The 20297-nt window shown below is 47.4% G+C and overlaps 1 pseudogene across 1 annotated transcript in view; it reads left to right on the forward strand.

Annotated features, from left to right (window-relative positions):
* The window catches only part of LOC146799912 (uncharacterized), an 87493-nt pseudogene that overhangs the window by 60212 nt on the left and 6984 nt on the right, over positions 1-20297 (forward strand). The window lies entirely within an intron of this gene.

Raw genomic sequence — 20297 nt, forward strand, 5'->3', positions numbered from 1 at the left:
ATGAGGAGGAGGAGGAGGACGACATCCGGAGTCAGCTCATACACAACTTCTTCTCATAATGGTGAGTCCATGGGTCTGAGTGTGCACGCCTGGAGCCTTGTGTGGCATGTGTTGCAATGTGTGTGTCCAGCTGACTGTATGCTAAGTGACTTAGATGTGTGTTCAGATGTGTCACTCGAGTGATGATGTCCTTCCACACATTTTAGCTTAGACACTCAATTTTAATATAGCAAGGTGACACACTTATTCCTGTAGAGTAAATGACCATGCATGCGGATGACAATCTCTTCCCTGACTTCTTGTGTGTCTGTCATCCCCAGGTAGTTTCGCATGCTGTCTGCTCGTGTCATCGTTGGCCTCCCGCTATTCCTCATGAGTATTGCAACGTGTGCTGAATCAGCGTCCCATGCACGGACATGGGGAAAAGTCTATTTAGTTAAGGATTGCTGCACGGCATTTTGGTGTTGGTAGGTGTTTGTAATGTGCGGGCACTGCTCCTGTGCATGTTGTCACTATACATACATGTCGACTCACCATGGGGCACATGACATGTTGCATGACTCCCATGTATTGATAGTCACCCTTCGTAGCAGTCATCTGTGATGGGACTGTGGATTCTGATGAAGGTATCAATGTGTGTACAACTTCCCTCTGAAACATACGGGATGCTACGGGTGGACATAGTGTGGGACATCCCCATTAGAGGATAAATGGGGAATTGCAGCCCCTCCGTGTGCAGCAGGGGGGTATTTGGCTCACACCCTTCACTTGTGTGCCAGTTCAATGGATTTACAGCATCTGTGTTGTGAAGGGGGTGTCCAGTGTAGGTCCCACATGTTCTGCAAAATGACCTGTGAGACTGTTCATATTGATGCATTACCCTAGGTGTGAACCTGAGTAATAAAGGTGTACCTCACCCTCCAAGGTGCCTCATCTCTGTCAATGCTGGTCTCTTGCCACTTTGCATGCGGCATCTCTGGCATAGTTGTCAAAGATTGGGCATATGAGTCTATGTGTAGTTTAGCAACATGCATGCAGTTCTTCAGGGATTTGAATATCCATTGTGCATGATGTCCATGGTTGTGTATGTATTTGGGCATGTTGATTGCCACAACAGACTGTCAACACCTGCTGAGGGTGTGTATCCTGTGCGCAGCTTGTCCTTCAGTTTCATGATCCGGTGTCAGTCATCTTTGGGGATTGTGCATCCATTGTCTCTGGGTGTGCCATGGGAAACCGGACACTCCTCCTTTACACACGCCTGTTGCAGTAGTCTTTTCTGACATCCTTGTCTTTGTGTGCAACTAGTGGCATAGTTTCCAGGTCATGCCGCCTGCTGCTGCAGCCCCTGCAGCGAGGGCACAGAGAGTTTACAGATTCGGCAACACACACACCTCAAAGATGCTCCTCCCTTACTCCCTCCACCCATTCATTTGGCTGGCATCAGCTTGTCTGTGCCACTGTAGCGCCCATTCGGTGCCAAAGGCTGGACCGTCAGCGCATGCAACGTGCACATTGCACGAACCTCATGTCCTTACATGACCCACATCACACTACAGTCTGATGTTGCAGCCACCCTCCAAGCATTGTCCATCCAAGGAGCTACCACCTGCTCTCAGGCATACCCTAGGCACACACATGACACCTTTGCATGATGATTGTGCAACTCCAACTGCCTACACAGCGCTGCCCCGCCTTCCAGGCCCTGTCACACCAACCAGGTAATGTCCCTCCTACTCCCCACCGGCTCCGTACACCAGCAAGGTCATGGGAGTTGGACTCAAGCCTTCAGCATGTAGTATAGTGGCATAATCTGGCACATGGCCCAGGTATCATCTCTCAGCGTGTCAATCCTCAATGTGTCCAGGTCCCCCTCACCGGCATCACATTCACACAGCACCTCTTCATCAGCTTGTATGCCATTGACAGCCAGGTGCTCCTCACCCTCACCAAAGATGCAGCCATTGGCAGTTCCAACATTCAAGAAGGCATGAGATCCATTGATGGATGGCTGAACATCAGCCACCTGAGGCTGAACTTGTACAGGACTGAGGTAATCATCTGAGGATTGTCCCCTTACAGGTGGGTCAACTGCTTGTGTCCCACCCGCAAGAGCCCTGCACATACACCCAGTGGCCACGCACACAAGATGGTGTGCATCATGGATTTGTCACTCACATTTGCCATGCTAATCACCAGCATCTGTACCTCAGGGTGCAACACCCTCTGCATGATGCACATGATCCACAGATAGATCCACTCCAGGGAAAGACAGACCATGCCCCAGAACCACGACACCAGCCGTGTCAACTACTGCCCCACCCTCTACGGAGCAAGTACATCCTAACACCCGGGAAACCAGTCCACATCCAGGCTGCATGTGCACACCTCCGCTTCAACATCCTACGCCCCAGCCACATCACCGTCCACCAGAGATAGCTGCAATGTATCACTGTGTGCTGCAGGATGACCTTTAGACTCCTCACCCACATTCAGGAGGCAGGCCACAACCCCGACCCAACACCAACCTTGTACGTCTGTCATCCTAGATCCCGTTGTGCCAACTCCGTGCATCCAACCTTGCCCTGGCCACCATTCTTCACATCCACTGTACTCCAGCATGCAGGACCTAGTTCTCCCACCTGGCAAGACATACCTGCTACTCAATCCCCGGCAACATCCACATGAGCCATGACCTCTATGCCTTCAGGATACTCTTCCCAATTGGTCTGTCCGCACAGTAATGCATGCCCCCCCTCAGCAGCTTGAGGCCATCACGGGTGAGTATTGTGCTCCATGTCTGTATAGTATGATACATTGTGACCCATGTGTGTCCTGTCCCAGACTCAGATTCCAGGGTATGGATGGCTGGAGTTAGTTCAACACTCATGCATAGTTTGACATTTTCCCACACGTAGGTTGTGTACTCATGCAAAATGAATGCAACATGTAATTGTAGAAAGAGAGATTTATTCTCGGTGGGGGGCCTGTTTAGTGTGGACAAATAGGTGCTATACCGTGTGCATGGAATCCAAAGTTCACAGGGGGAGATGGCATCCTTGTCAGTTGGAGTCATCAGAGTACAGACCACAGTGTTGGTCATCATTGGTCAGACTGTGACCAGCAAGTCCATGTGGCAGAGAATGTCATTGGATGAGGTGCTGCTGTTGCGCCAGAGGGCCAGGTGCCAGGCCAGGTGACATGGGAGATGTGGATGGTCTGCTGCCTCTCACGGTCTTTTCCGTGGACGACCCACCTTCCTTGCGGGACCCTCAGATGCAGGCCTTGACGATGCTTGGGACGCTCCGTCGGACGAATCCTCCTCCTCTTCCCTCCCTGTGGCTGGTGCTGTACTTCGCCTGGTGGCACAGGGAGGGTTGCCCATGTTGTCGGCGATCCGACGGAGTGAACGGCTTATGTCCGTTTGCACCGCCAGGAGCTAAGCCAGTCTTGCCTCCATGCGTCCTTGGTGTTGTTGTTGACTGGCGAGTTGCTCGGCCTGCTGGTTCTTAATCTCGTTGAGGGTCCCCACTACCTAGCTGATTCCCCTGGTGTCACGCCGGTATGTCTCCAAGATGTGGCGTATGTGTGACATACCGGTTTCCTCAGCTGGCTGGTCAGGTTTGCGCCTCCTCCTGCCTCCACTACCACCACCCCTGCCCACACGAGCCTGGCCTGCTGTTGTGGGCACATCGGGTCTACCGGACCCCTGAGGGATGGCATTTGCTGGGTTGTCTGCCTCCTCCTGGTTGGCCGGAGAACCTTGTCCCTCCAGGTCAGACTGGCTCAGTTGTTCTGTGCGGGCAGGGCTCCTGGGTGTCTCCTGGGATGTGGCAAGAATGGGGGTGGTGGTTGGCACAGATGTACCTGACGCAGGTGCTGCAGGGGCTGGGGCACCAGAGGGTCCAGGTTGGTTGTGGTCATCCACAGAGTGCTGAGAGTCGTCGCTGCCGGTGGGATCGTCTTCCTGCCGAGCCTGGGCCTGTGATTGTTCCCCCCCAGTGTTGGGGGGAGATCCATGACGTTGCCCTGTGTGTGAGAGAGAGACAATGTTAATGCTGTTTCATGCGACATCCATGTTTCATATATGTTCTGGTTGCCACAGTTACTCCAGGTAGTTGTATGTGCCTAGCATTCACATCAATGTTCACTTGTGGATGGGTATGTTGCAGGGGACTGATTGAAAGGTTATCTAGGGTCTATGACATGTCGCATTTGGCCTTGGATGCTTTTTTGGCTGTGGCTTGATCTTGTTGTGTCACATAAACAAGTAGAACAGTGACACAGGCCCTCGTCAGCAGCTGACTGGACTACGCCACTGCACTCTACGCAGGACTCCCATCCACACACCAACGGCGGCTACTACGCTTCTGCAACGCCCCGGCACAAGTGATCGTCAACGCCCCCCACCACAGCCACATCACCCCCCTCCTGAGAGACCTGCACTGGGTCCACATCGACAAGAGGATCACCTGTAGGCTCCTCAGCCATGCACACATGGCACTCCACACTGCTGGACAAGCCTACCTGCACATCAGACTCAGTTTCTACACCCCCACACGCAAGCTCCGCTCCGGCATCCTCGCCCCCGCAGCTGTCCCCCGCATCCAACGTACGCCCGCCTGCAGCAGATCCTTCTCCTACCTCGCCGCCATGAGCTGGAACACCCTCCCAACCCACCTACGACTGACCCAAGTCCTACTTGGCGTCTGATGACTCCTCAAGACCTGTCTCTTCGAGCAGTATTGGAACCCCCCCCCTAGCGCCTTGAGACCCTCACACGGTAAGTAGCACGCCTTACAAGTACCCTGATCGATTGTTGATTGATTGACGGTGCCTGCTGGTGGGTGTAGTGTGATTTGGCAGTTGGTCTCCCAGGTGATGTATCTGTCCCCCCCATGGAGCATGCTGCCATGTCAGGGAGTGTGAGTTCCTGTCCTAGATATCTGAGCTGGTTGTGTTTGTGTTAGATTTTGCAGTTGTCACAGGAGGGCCTTGTGCTGCCTACAGCAGGGCCAAGTGTCGGCTACCTTGTCAGTACTTTGCCAGTCCCTGTGCATTGCGCATGGTGCATGTGTATGTACCTGGGCCATAAGGGCTGAGGGCAATGGTGTCTGTTTCTGAGTTGTACAATATGTTTAGTGATCCCCACCCTCCCAGCATCCCGGACATCCTGTCTTGGGTTTGTGGTTTGTGTAGGCTGGAACATGGCATGGCCTTGCTTTGTAAATGGGGCATACTCATGTTAGTGGCCTGAGCGTTGTTTAGAGTGTGGTTGTGTCAGGTGAGGGCTTGGGGGTAGGTGAGTGCATTTGTTGTAGTTGGGGTGTGGATGCCATTCCCCCCATGTTACGTGAGTTGTTTGGGTACTCACCAGGCTCTCGAACTCCTTCGACTCCATGTTATCCCACCGGCGGAAGCAGGGCCATCACCTTCTCCTCCCAGGGATGGTAATGTACCGGTCTGCGGGGCAGCCCACCTCCTGTGATGTTACTCTGGGTGTATTCCTCATTCATTTTGCTCTTGACTGCCCTGCGCAGATCGTACCACCAGGCTTGACATTCATTCCTGGTCCTTCTGATGGGCGCAATAGCATTCACCGATCGACGATCCTCTGCCACAGGCTAGTTTTTTGGGATATGCTGGTCTGTCTGACCAATGTTCCAAACAGCTGTGGCTCGACTCTGATGATCGTTGACAAGGATGTCCAGCTCCTCCGTTGTGAACTTTGGATTCTTGTCTGTGGGCATGGTGTGGGGTGTGGGTGTGGATGGTTGTGGGTGTGTGGGTGTGAATGTGTAGGTGTGTGTGTATATGTGTAGAGGGGGTCTATGTGAAGGAGGTTGTGTGAAGGTTTGTGAGTTAAGGTGTATGGGTGCAGTTGTTTGTGTGTGATGTCTGTCAGCAGTGGGTCTGTTGCAAAGGCTCATGGTTTGTGTTTGTGGGCCCTTTTTATTGGTCCATTTGTGGGTGTGGCTGTGTTTGAACTATTGGTGGGTGTGTTATAAGAGGTGGTTGTGATTTTGGGCCTCGGTTTGACTGTCTGGATGTGCCAGGTCAGTCTTTTAATTGTTTTTTGTCCTGAATACATGTTTTGTGGTGTTGTGTGAGTCGAATTGACGGTTCTTGTGCTGTTATACAGTGTCCTGGTTCAGTACGAGTCTTTGTCGCGTAGGTAAGGTGCGTCCATGGCTATGTTGTTGTACAGTGTTCACATGTGCAATGGTGTTGTACGACTCGTACATACGCGATGCTGGGGTACGGTGTTGGGGTACGGTGCGTCCAAGTACGGGGCTGGGAAGGGGGGTACGGGGCGTACATACGCGGGTGCTGTGGTGGGGGTACTGCGCTTACATACGCGTGTGCTGGGGTACAGCGCGTACATGGGGGGATGCTGGGGTACGGTGTTGGGGTACGGTGCATCCAAGTACGGGGCTGGGGTGGGGGGTACGGCGCTTACATACACATGTGCTGGGGTGGGGGGGTACGGCGCAGACATACGCGGGTGCTGGGGTACGGCGCGTACATGCGCAGGTGCTGGGGTGGGGCTGGACTGTTCCCATGAGGCACAGGGTCAGACTGATTTGCATATGGCCATGTCTGAACTGGGGTGGCAGAGTGGGCTAAAGAACGGTGATGGATTAAACCCAGATCAGTTGACTGGAGGTGAGTGCTTGCAATGTTCAACACTCCATCCATCATTTCCTTTGGTTTTTGCTTTGTTCGCCATAAGTTGGCAGGGTATGCTCAGACGTGAGTCCCTTGCTCACTTTGCCACTGGATTCAAGCAAGCCTGGCTGAAGATGGCTGAAATGCCAGAAACCGGTCCTAGGAAGCTTGTTTCCGGTCCAGGGAAGACATGGCTTGGCAGTTCGCGCTGGACTGTTCCCATGAGGCACAGGGTCAGACTGATTTGCATATGGCCATGTCTGAACTGGGGTGGCAGAGTGGGCTAAAGAACGGTGATGGATTAAACCCAGATCAGTTGACTGGGGGTGAGTGCTTGCAATGTTCAACACTCCGTCTATCATTTCCTTTTGTTTTTGCTTTGTTCGCCATAAGTTGGCAGGGTATGCTCAGACGTGAGTCCCTTGCTCACTTTGCCACTGGATTCAAGTAATCCTGGCTGAAGACGGCTGAAATGCCAGAAACCGGTCCTAGGAAGCTTGTTTCCGGTCCATGGAAGACATAGCTTGGCAGTTCGGGCTGGACTGTTCCCATGAGGCACAGGGTCAGACTGATTTGCATATGACCATGTCTGAACTGGGGTGGCCGAGTGGGCTAAAGAACGGTGATGGATTAAACCCAGATCAGTTGACTGGAGGTGAGTGCTTGCAATGTTCAACACTCCATCCATCATTTCCTTTGGTTTTTGCTTTGTTCGCCATAAGTTGGCAGGGTATGCTCAGACGTGAGTCCCTTGCTCACTTTGCCACTGGATTCAAGCAAGCCTGGCTGAAGATGGCTGAAATGCCAGAAACCGGTCCTAGGAAGCTTGTTTCCGGTCCAGGGAAGACATGGCTTGGCAGTTCGCGCTGGACTGTTCCCATGAGGCACAGGGTCAGACTGATTTGCATATGGCCATGTCTGAACTGGGGTGGCAGAGTGGGCTAAAGAACGGTGATGGATTAAACCCAGATCAGTTGACTGGGGGTGAGTGCTTGCAATGTTCAACACTCCGTCCATCATTTCCTTTGGTTTTTGGTGGGGGGTACGGCACGTACATGCGCGGGTGCTGGGGTGGGGGGGTACGGCGTGTACATACGCGGTGCTGTGGTGGGGGGGTACGGCGCTTACATACGCGGGTGCTGGGGTACGGCGCGTACAGGCGCGGGTGCTGAGGTGGGGGGTCCGGCGCGTACATACGCGGGTGCTGGGGTACGGCGCGGACAAGCGGGGGTGCTGAGGTGGGTGGGTCTGGCGCGTACATACGCAGGTGCTGGGGTACGGCGCGTACATGCGCGGGTGGGGTGGGGGTCCGTACGACTCGTACCCCGGGCCCAAGTGTACCCGGGGTAGTGGTCGTACAAAGTTTGCTCCGTCCGGGACGTTTTCCATACGCTTGGGTATTCAGGACGCCGGTACGGATCGGACTTGTGCGCTCGGACTTCAGTTTTACGACTCGTACGTAAATCTGTCCGGGGACGTCTCGTAGACTTTTCCCGAGGCAATTTGTATGTAATTTAACGCTACGAATCGTACTTCGCCGTTTGTACGGGACTTGTACGACTCGTACGTAAAAAAATACGGATACGGGTCGTACAGGAAATTTTTTTACAGGATCGGAATCGGCACCCAGGCTGTGAAAAATCAAAATTTTATGGCATGACACGGAGGCCAACATTATGCAAGTTCAAAGTGTATTCAACACATTATCAATAACATTTGCTACAGGTTTAAAATAACAACTTTTGAAAATCCATTCATTTGACCAGTCTGCGGCCCTAAGGATATCTTAAAGGCCACCACCCAAAACAAAAGCTTTTGAAGCTGAAGCACCTCTAAGAGAATGAGCACCAAAAATGGAAGTATCAATTCCAGCTTCTTTCATAACACCCTTAACCCATCTAGCTAAGGTGGGGGAAGAAACCGCTCTATGAGGGGATCTGTGAGATATTAATAATTGGTCAACAGAACTTCTCAAACCTAATGTTCTTTTTTCATATTCTAACAAACACTTGACAACACACAAGCTTTCGTTCTGTGGGAAAGAGGGGTAGAAGACCGAAGTTGACATAGTTTTAGTCCTTTTTTTTAAGGAAGAAACAAACTCCCTCAGGTTGAAAAGCCCTACTAGAGATGTCTAGGGCTTTGACGTCCGATGTTCGTCTGAAGGAGACAAGACACAATAAAACAGTGAGTTTATAGGAGAGCCTTTTTAAAGAGAGGGAAGAATTCTCACCCCAACTTGTAATTAGTCCAAGAACGTCCCTGACGTCCCATAAGGCGGAATATTTGGGTAAGGGTGGATTTAAGATACGCATACTACGCATGAGCTTTTTGGTTAGTAAGTTCTGACCTACTGAGGTACCGTCTACTAGGCAGTGACCTGCTGCAATGGCCGATCTATAGACGTTCACAGTACGATAAGCCAGGCCTGAAGCGAAGATTTCAGACAAGAAATTAATAACTTTAATTAGACCGACCAAAATGGGATCGTAATTCCGTCGAACGCACCAACAAACCCATTTACGCCAAGCCAGTCTATAAGCTTTTCTTGTCCCAGGTGCCCAGGACTCTGATATGAGTCTGAAAGCGTTCTCCGAAATTCCTGGCAGGCACCATTGTCTCCTGAAATCCTCCAAACCATCAATGACAGGAGGCCCTGAATCACAAGGGGGTGGCGTTCTCCGTGAGGACCTGTGATTATCATCCCGAACGTAGGAATGAGTATTGCAAAGTCTATGCTCATTTCCATTAGAATTGGAAACCAAGCTTGGGATCTCCAAAGTGGGGTTACTACTACCACTGGATCCTTGTTTCTCTGAACTTGAATAAGAAAACGTGGGAGCATGACAAAAGGAGGGAAAGCATAAGGGTTCAGACCAAGCCAGTTCTGAAGGAAGGCATCTACCGCTAAGGCCTGAGGGTCTGGTCTCCAGCTGAAGAAATTCTGTAGTTGAGTGTTGAGTCTGTCTGCAAACAGATCTATTCCAAAGGGACCCCATAAGGATTGAATGGACAGGAAAACTTGTCTGTCCAGTTTCCAATTGCTGGAATCTTTGGAATTCCTGGAGAACCAGTCTGCTACCCCATTGTTCAGGCCTGAAATGTGTTCTGCAACCACTGAGATGTCTTTGTTGAGGCAATAGGCCCAAATATTCTTGGCCAGGTCCGAAAGACCTTTGGAATGAGGGCCCCCCATTTTGTTCATGTATCTCACAGCAGAAACATTGTCCATGCGGAGCATGACTGAACACTTGATCATGTCCTTGGTAAAGCTCCGGATTGCAAAGGATCCTGCCAGTAGTTCTAGGCAGTTGATATGTAGCTCTTTCTCTTGAGAAGTCCAAAGGCCCCCTGTTGACGAGTTGCCGCCCGTGGCACCCCATTCTTCTAGGCTCGCATCGGAATCTATTATCAGGTCCGGTTCCTCCCCAAAGATGGCTCTGCCGTTCCACGCTTCTGCATTCCTCAACCACCAAAGTATCTCTTTCCTGGAGTCTGAGTCCAGGTACACGATCTGAGAGTAGGAAGGATTGTTTCTCAGGGCTTTTGCCTTGAGTCTCTGAAGGGCCCAGTAATAAAATGGGCCCGGATAGTCGAGGACAGGAGGCCCAGTATTCTGGCTAGGGACCTTAAGGGAAAGGATTGTTTCCTTAGAATTTTCCTTAACTCTTTCCTGAGTTTTCTTAGTTTCTCCCCGGGGAGTTTTAATTCTGCCTGAACTGTATCTACCGTAAACCAAGGAACTGAGTGACTTGGGTTGGGGTTGCTGAAGATTTTTGGGTGTTTATCATGAAACCCAAGTGTTCTAAAAGTTTTATAGTCCGAATTGTGTGTTGAGAGGCTACTTCTTTGGACTGTGCCATTAATAAAATGTCGTCCAGATATAAAATTAGTCTTATTCCTTTGTTTCTTAGCCAGGCCGCTACTGGACGGAGGATCTTGGTAAAGCACCAAGGAGCTGAGGATAGAACAAAGGGGAGGCTTGAAAACTGCCATAGCTTTTCTTCCCATAGAAATTGGAGGAATTTTTGGTGCGCTGGCCATATGGGAATGGTTAGGTAAGCGTCCTTTAGGTCTAGACGAGTGAGCCAATCTCCTTTCCTTAGGATGTCCCTGAGGAGGTATATCCCCTCCATTTTGAAGTGGCGATAGACCACCCATTGATTTAGTTCTTTTAGATTTATCACAGGTCTCATCTTTTTGTCCTTCTTTTCTACTAGAAAGACATTGCTGATGAAGCCAATGTTTCCTTTCTCGTATCGCACCTTTTGTGAAAAGGTCCTTTACCTCTTGAGAGACTAGAGCGGAGTCTTTTTTTGAAAAACGAATTTCCCTGGTTAATCTTTCCTGAATGGGTGAATCTATGAATTCTATTTTGTAGCCCTTGACAGTATCTAACGCCCAAGGGTCTTGAGTTACCATATTCCAGTTCCCACAAAATAGGGCTAGTCTCCCTCCCACCTTTATAGGGGTATCTAAATGGTCTTTGGTTAGACTTACCTGCTGAAAAACCTCTTTGTTTTCTTTCGCCCCTGAAGCCTCTTGAGCGGAATCTCTGTCTCTGGGGATAAAATGAGGACTGGGCCGCCAAGCTAGAATGGGGAAATCTTCCTCCCCGTCCCACGAAGGGTCTTGATGAAAAGTTTCATCGGCCGGGGAGTCGACCCCGCATTCTCCCGGCCCTGGTAAAAACTCTGCTATTAAAAACTTTTTTAATGTCCTTTTGAGATTTTTGGATAGAGTTGAATACTCCAAAGTATTTGGCCATTTCTTTGATAAACTCTTCTCCAAAGAGAAGCCCTTGGGAGGACGGTCCCCCTTCTTTGTTAGCCAGCTCGACAAGCTTTGGGTCAATCTTTAGGAGCACACTTTTCCGTCTCTCATTAGAGAGTGCGGTGTTTGCGTTGCCTAACAGGCAGATTGCTCTTTACGCCTATTGGCGCAGCTCTTTAGGGTCTATGGGACTGTTATTGAGGTAGCCTTTTCTGCCAGTTCGAATATTTTAGTCAGGGGACCCGTAATGTCTAGCAGTCTATCTTGACAAGATATAAGTCCCTTGTCAAGACCTTTTCTCGGGTCTCTTTCTGTTTTGGCAATGAATGCCACCACCTTGCTATCAAGGTCGGGGGTCATAGCTACCTTGTCAGGGAGGGAGGGCCGAGTGCATTCAGATCTAAGTCGTGATCTTACTTCTTTGGGTATCTCCTTACGGAGCCAAAATTAAAGGTATTCCCCTATGTGTTTGGAGGGGACCCATTCGGGGGAGAGGGGGTGCTTAATAAGAAGTGGGTCGAACATGTATTCTCCAAAGGGGTCAAGGATTCCCATGGTAGACCCTGAGGCCTTAGATGCCTCACCTGGTGTATCCACAATTTTTATATTAATGATATCTCAGAGAAGAGTGGGGGTCCAAGGGATAAAGTTTAAAGACTCAAATAGTTGTAATCCCCAAATCCACGAACTAATAAACATAAACAGCTATGAGTCTCGCATGATTGAAAACCTTGACACAGTCGTAAGGGAAATGCTAGAAATGGTAATGCTGTGAGTTCATGTGTACATGTGTGCGTGTACGCATGAGTGTAAAATTCCCATCATCCACCCGAAGTGGTTTGCTTCATCATCTGGGAATTGGGGACTAATTTAGAGAACCATCTTCTACTTGACAAGTCGTAGATCTTGGTCTCTTTTATGTCCCAGACTGGTAAGTGGTAGTTTTGTTAGATGATGATTGGGTGTGATGGTCGCAGTGCTGGTGATAGTGGTGATAGTGTATAAGTGCTGTTTAAAATATGTCTAGCAAGGCACTAAAAAAACTTTATTGAGTAGCTACCTTGTTGACAAAGTCTAAAAACAGTGCTCTAACAGTTTCAAAATATAATAACTGTGTTGAAAAACGGTCTACATGTTTCTGCTAACGGATGAAAATCATCCAAGCTTTCGTCAGGACCTAAAAGCTACTGCGAAAAAACTGTGCAAATTAGTAGTGAAGTAGTGTATACAACCTGGACCCTAATGGAGGGCCAAGAAACTCCGTAGGAGGTAGTTTACATTCACTGACCTGCACAAATGGAGAGAAAGAAAAAGAACACAACATAGCAAAACAACCCTTCACATAGTGTAATTATCAAGGTTAACAAATAGCATCCAGAACAGTGTCCGGTACACAAAATACTCATAGATGTATTTAGACTATAATAAGTCTGTGAACTTAAATCGGATAGAACGACTTAATGGCACTTACCCCATGTGTGATGGGTGTGCGCCTCACCTCACCTGGCTACTGCTCAGGTTTAAGGAGGCCCCGCTCTGTAAAGAAATCAGAGGGTTCGACAGTATTAAAACCTAGTTGTTGGTTAAATTAAAAACGCTATGGCCCAGCCGCATTATGTCAAGATGCGCCAGATCTCACTGAACGCCACCTAAATGCTACATCAATGGTAAGATCTCAAGGCAGTACTAACTCTCGGTAATGTATGTGAAGACTTCGTAATCGGCCTCAGTAGGGGGCCAACTTATCTAATGCGTGTCGCTTTGCATCAAGTCCAAGCCTTCGCTCAATAGCGTCGAGAGCGACGCTTAAATATTTCTGACGGTAGGAACCTCAGGGACAATTTGGTACACACACGACCAAAAGTTAAGAGGAACCCTATCACATCAACACTCTGGAACCTCCCACCTGTTCAGGGCCACTATCCCTGTGGTTCCTGTTCAGTTTGCCCACAGACTGAACCTACTAAATCGGTTGATATTGGCACCCCTAAACCTTGGATTCTCAACAAACACACTGACTGTAATTCAGAGAAAGTCATCTATCTGATTACATGTCCTTGCTCACTTAAATATGTAGGGATGACCACCCGAAAAATTAAAGTGAGAATAAGTGAACACAAGAGTACTATTAGACGGAAAAAACAAGCGACTAGAATGACTAACCATTTTCTTACATTAAATCACAAACCAGAAGACATAAGGTGGTTAGTCCTTGAACAACCATTCATCCCACCACACATAACAGACATCACTAATTTCCTATTCCACAAGGAACAGAAATGGGTCTTTAGACTTCAAAGTGATCGTAATGGGCTGAATGATGATATTCCATGGGCCTCACTCTAAGAGCAGACACCAATCAGTACCTCTCAGATATACTGTACTACGAGCTAGGGATGCTCAATATATCATAGGCATTTCTCGCTCTCCCCGGTCAGGTGTGGTCTCACTAAGACTGATGGCTAATTGATCTTTACTGTCTAATAAGGGTCCAGTTTATAACACCAACACTCATGTTATCAGGTGGTTCCTAGTCCTGAATGGATGCTCTGATTTAGTATGAGACACGGGCTCTATATGTAACTGCTGGCCCAGTGCACCTACTTTACGTAAAAACTACCGATTCAAAACAAACAAACATTTGATTTATCCATTTCTCCCATATTTCATGGATAAAATGAGATGATGAGTGTAGTTGTGGTCCTATCGACTACTTTCCATTAGAACCATCGGTTCAAATACTACATTTCCCAGGCTCACCAACGGAACGCGATGACGTTTCATCAGCGTTCTAATGACGGCCGCGTTTCTTCCTGGTTGCCCTGACAACTAAGATCGGCATTCTCTATTTCTACTGAGCTCGTACACATCGCAGGTTGCCTCCCCTACGAGCTCAGCACTGACCAGAGGTACCGACGGATAGGTGAGTTGGCATTTTCCTACCGTCAGAAATATTTAAGCGTCGCTCTCGACGCTATTGAGCGAAGGCTTGGACTTGATGCAAAGCGACACGCATTAGATAAGTTGGCCCCCTACTGAGGCCGATTACGAAGTCTTCACATACATCACCGAGAGTTAGTACTGCCTTGAGATCTTACCATTGATGTAGCATTTAGGTGGCGTTCAGTGAGATCTGGCGCATCTTGACATAATGCGGCTGGGCCATAGCGTTTTTAATTTAACCAACAACTAGGTTTTAATACTGTCGAACCCTCTGATTTCTTTACAGAGCGGGGCCTCCTTAAACCTGAGCAGTAGCCAGGTGAGGTGAGGCGCACACCCATCACACATGGGGTAAGTGCCATTAAGTCGTTCTATCCGATTTAAGTTCACAGACTTATTATAGTCTAAATACATCTATGAGTATTTTGTGTACCGGACACTGTTCTGGATGCTATTTGTTAACCTTGATAATTACACTATGTGAAGGGTTGTTTTGCTATGTTGTGTTCTTTTTCTTTTTCTCCATTTGTGCAGGTCAGTGAATGTAAACTACCTCCTACGGAGTTTCTTGGCCCTCCATTAGGGTCCAGGTTGTATACACTATTTCACTACTAATTTGCACAGTTTTTTCGCAGTAGCTTTTAGGTCCTGACGAAAGCTTGGATGATTTTCATCCGTTAGCAGAAACATGTAGACCGTTTTTCAACACAGTTATTATATTTTGAAACTGTTAGAGCACTGTTTTTAGACTTTGTCAACAAGGTAGCTACTCAATAAAGTTTTTTTAGTGCCTTGCTAGACATATTTTAAACAGCACTTATACACTATCACCACTATCACCAGCACTGCGACCATCACACCCAATCATCATCTAACAAAACTACCACTTACCAGTCTGGGACATAAAAGAGACCAAGATCTACGACTTGTCAAGTAGAAGATGGTTCTCTAAATTAGTCCCCAATTCCCAGATGATGAAGCAAACCACTTCGGGTGGATGATGGGAATTTTACACTCATGCGTACACGCACACATGTACACATGAACTCACAGCATTACCATTTCTAGCATTTCCCTTACGACTGTGTCAAGGTTTTCAATCATGCGAGACTCATAGCTGTTTATGTTTATTAGTATCCACAATTTTGCCTTCCTCCTCAGAGTCAAAGTCTGATGAGTAGGAAAGGTCGATCTCATCCACCTCTTCGTCACTATCAATGTGGATGGGGTAATTCGGGCCTTTACTCTGCCCATCTATTGTGCCCAAGGCACTGTCATTGTAACCGCCAGCGCGTGAGCTCAGAGTTGCAGGGTTTAAGTGTTTAGCTTTCTTGTTACCCTTGCTACCCTTGTGAGGGTTATCAATAATTGGCCTTTTTCTTTGTGCCATGTCTTTCGGTTCACCCTGAGAGGTTGTGGGTGGCCAGCTCCTGTTGGATAGGCTCTCAATTTTTTTATTGATGGTGTCGTCTAGAGAACCTATTCCCTTATCTAAGGCTTTGTTGATTAGTCCCTCTATTTTGTCTTCCATTGCGCTGGATGAGGGATCTGACGACATGGGTAGAATGAGAAGCAGCACAAGTCTAGGAAATGAGTGATGGTAATTAACTGTCACGATGCTTTGAAAGTATAATGGGTATAAAATGGCTGTTTGGGCTCTCAAAATGGATGTTTGTACCTGCTAGGGGTCTTTCTTCTAAACAATTATGCATTTTGAGTGTAAATGAGAGCTTAGTTAAGGGTCTTTCCTTTAATCTAAAAATGAAGGGCTCAGGGTAGTAGTCCTTCTTTAGTTACAATGTCCTTTGTAAGCTTTAATTGTTGAATAGTATTGTAGTCCTCTTTCTATTGACCTTCTTGTCCCTCTCTTTTTATTTTTTTTATTAGTAGTGCAGTCCAGGAGTTAATCAGTGAGGGGAGCTGGTAAGTGAGGCTTATTTAATATGTTTTTATTTATTTTATTTATGAAAAAACGAAGTTTTGAAACGAGACTCCGTGACTTCAGACGGAGATTTTCCTCATCTCTCGTCTCCGTGGTAACCCTGTGAGGCTTCCCGAGCTTCGGGTCACACCGCAGGGTTACCATAGAGACGAAAATGCTCGCGCGTCGCTCAGCACGGGATCGGCGTTTGAAAGACGCCGGTCCCGTGTGAGAAAATCCTTCCCCGGCCTAAATGAGCCGAGGGGGCGGACGGAGGTAAGAATGCCTCCGTTCGGTTCCCTGAGAGGGAAAACACCACGAGGTGGAGCGTGAAGGTCTCAGTCGATCGGGAGAAAGCTCGAGTGCAAGGGGAATTCAAAAGTAATCCCGAAAGCTCGGGATAGGGAAAGCAATGATCATGAGTCGCAGCAGAGGAGGGGAAGCGCCCAAAATGTGGGACAGTGTGAGACTAAGTTATAAGTAGAGCTAAGCCACAAACGGAGCATAGAAATCACAAATCAATATAAAGAAGAAGAATAAACAAAGGAGATTTGCATAATCTTGGCCTCCGTGTCATGCCATAAAATTCTAGTCCGAGGTATTTAATGTGATGTCGTTGCCTGGCTAGACCTGTGTCCCTCAATAATTCTTTGGAACCGGTGTTGTTAAATAGGATCTCAGACTTATGTCTGTTGAGAATGCAACCAGAGATTTTGGCAAATTCAGTGATGAAAGACATTATTTGTGGAAAGGACTAGTCTGCTTCTTCTGTGACAATCAAAAAATTGTCTCCTTACCCCACTGCTATACAGTCAATTTTTCAGCTCTGATTCCTGTTATGGTTTCATTGTTTCTGTTGTTAAAACGTCAGGGTTCAAGTGCCAGGAGAAAAAGTGAAAGGTACAGTGGGCAGCCTTGTCAGGTGCCTTGTTGGCATTAAAAGCTTCAGAAAGGAAGCCACTGGCTCGGACCCTGGCACTGAGGTTAGAGTATAGAGCCATTGCCATTCTTATGACAGAGGTGCCAAGGTTGAATTTGTGTAACACTGCTTTATGGTATCTCCAGTCCACTTGTGATGGTAACAATTAGCGTTGATAAAGTCTGGGCTGATGTCCTTGGAGAGAATGTTTTTTAGGAAGTCCGCTTGGAAAGGGTGGATTAATTTAGGCATATATAGTTGGATTCTGATGGCTAGTATTTTAGCGTAAATTTTACAATCAATTCTGATCAGGGCTATTGGTTTGTAATTTTTAGTCACTAGTGGGTCCTTCCCTTCTTTCGGTATGACGGTGATTATGGCTTCAGAAGGGTTGCCAGAGATTGTGCCCGATTTAGCTAATTTGGTGTATAGTTGGAGCAAGAGGCCGCAGAGTGATTCTCTGAATGTTTTGTAAAATAGGGCTGGGAAGCCATCTGGGCCATGGGCTTCACTGGTTTTGAGTGATTTAATAAATTTTACATTTTCTTTGGGAGTTGACTGTGTGCTCCTCTCCTTCATTGAGAGAGGGGAGGAACATGTGATTTAAGTATTTTTCCACACTCACTCTCCTTAATTTCCTCGTTTGGGTCATAGAGGATATCATAATAATAATTATTGGTCTCTGTAATCTGTGGTGGGTTGGTTTGTATTTGGCTATTCTTGTCTTTGATAGCTGACACCAAGAACAGCCTCTTTCTAAATCAAAGTTCTTCAAACTGTTGGGTGCGTCCCCGGGGGGCAGTGGATGTGTTCCCAGGGGCGTGTGGGGCACAAATGGGTCTGCAATTACATGTAAAAGAAAATAGCCTGAAAGTGAGAAAGACGTGTTTCTAGTCTGTCTTCATTTACATGTAGCAGTATGTAAAAAAGTGTGAGGATGGGACTACTGAGTGGTATGGGGCAGGGTCAGTGAGTGTGAAGACGGGGTCAAAGATGCTTAAAGAGAAGAAAATATTCAGCATTTTTTTGGGAGGGGTTTCACCTTGGGGTAACTGCATATAAAAAGGCACACATCTGAAATGAACAAGCATTTGCAATGCAGTAGGTCTCGCATTTGCAAATGTTTAAGCGATTGACATTGTAAATGACAATGCCTTTTATTGATCTGTTTTGATAATTAACACATAAATAAAAGGCATTGTCATTTACAATGCCAATAGCTCGAACTCTTGTAAATGCGAGACCTATTTCACTTAAAAGAAGTGGCCACCATTGTCCCGGGCTGCTTGGAAAGTGAAAGCGCGCATGGCGTGCTGAATGTTGCAGGAAAGCATGTTATACCTGAAGTAGGAGAAACTCATTACAGAAACTAGTGCTTACAGTCTAAACAAGACATACTTTGTAACAACAGAAGTAATAGGGCCAGTCCTCATGGAAGGTTACAAATGAAGACACAGTGGTACTAAGGAGGGACTAACAAGTCTATTAACGAATTGGAAGCCTGCATTTACAAGGATAATGACACAAGCCAATGAAAATGTGGGCAGAACTTCAAGTCCATGCTCGAAAACAGCTTGCCTCGCCAAGCAGCGCGTGCGCTGCCATGGCTCGACCTAAAAATAAATGCAAGTTAGACTAAACTAAGGGAAATATACTCTTTCATCTTATGAAACCACAGTTGGCTAATGTGATCACTGCAGAGGTCTTCGTTTGTGACCAGAGAGTCACAAAATTAAATCCTGAGTGGTGCAGTGGGGAAAAGTGACTTGTTTTACAGTTCTACGAGGTGCCACTCTATGACCCAAAGAACTGTGAATGCCATTATTTTGAAATTGTATTACATGGTATAAAACAAACTGCTGCTAATAAGAATTCAGATTGTATAGTGTAAATATTTTTTATATATGTCTATTAAAAGGGTGCACTCCTTTTAATGAACACATATATTACCCCTTAAAAAATATTTGTCACCATGAAGCTGAGTGACTCCATTAATTAAAACCTGCACTGGTTCCAACCATTGTACACATTTACATTTCTTTCAGGTAGCAGGCACCTTTGTTAGAAGGCATGTTTCTTCATTAGTGCTCGACTATCTGTTTCACAGCACAGGGGTCCCACCCTCTGTGAGTTGGCACTGGACCCCAGTTATGGCTGTCTCACTATGAAAAAAAAACATGGCGTGCATTTTCCTTGCACCATTGTTGCACATTTAATGGGGCCCAAGCGAGGGGTTTGGGGTAAAAGTGCATTTTTGTAGTTATTTTTTACACAAAGTGGCAGAAAGCCTGCTCTGGGCTTCTGACCTGGACGTAATGGCCCTGCTGAATGGACAGAGTAAAAATCCTGCTTTGCGGTCTTGTAGGTATCATTGGTGCTTAAGCTGCATTAGAGGCCCAAGGCATACTTCCTCTGCTAGTTTTTTCTTTGAGCATTGGAGCAATGGCCCAAGGGAGGGGACAAAATGAAGCAGAGTAGCCCCTTTCATTTGAGCATCTGGGAGACAAGAGGGATGGTGTGAGATGGGAGCCCATGTTGTGAACAAAGGTCAGAGGCGACAATAAGGCATTAGCTATCATTAGTGAAAAAGGTGCAGTGACACTTTTGCCTAGTGGCCCACTTCATCACAATTATGAATGTTGTACAATAAAAAGTAGGCATGGGGCTCATTTTCCTTGCTGCGATCATCCTTCCCCCTTGCGACTCCCCAAATCCTTCCCATATAATTTTAGTGGGGGGGGGGGGGGGCAACTTCAAAACATTTTGCTTAGGAAGGCTCAGAGAAAAACAGTTTGAAGGCCTCTGCTCTAAACTATTCGTGTTGAAGTTGATAAACGCATCATTATCAAACACATGGCTAATCTCTGTGCATCCAGCAACAAACATTAACACACTGAAATGTGGCAGCCCCTCCAATAGCGCGTTGGGATGATATAGGCATTGCCTGGCCACTCTTTGCCAGTGAATGTACAGATATCATACACTTTGACATGCCACCCAATCATCATTTCCCTCTATGATGTGTTTTGCTCCTGAAAATGACTTTTTTTTTTACAAACAGCTGTGTTGTCT

This window comes from Triturus cristatus, chromosome 8 (assembly GCF_964204655.1).
Source record: "Triturus cristatus chromosome 8, aTriCri1.1, whole genome shotgun sequence".
NCBI classification, from domain to species: domain Eukaryota; kingdom Metazoa; phylum Chordata; class Amphibia; order Caudata; family Salamandridae; genus Triturus; species Triturus cristatus.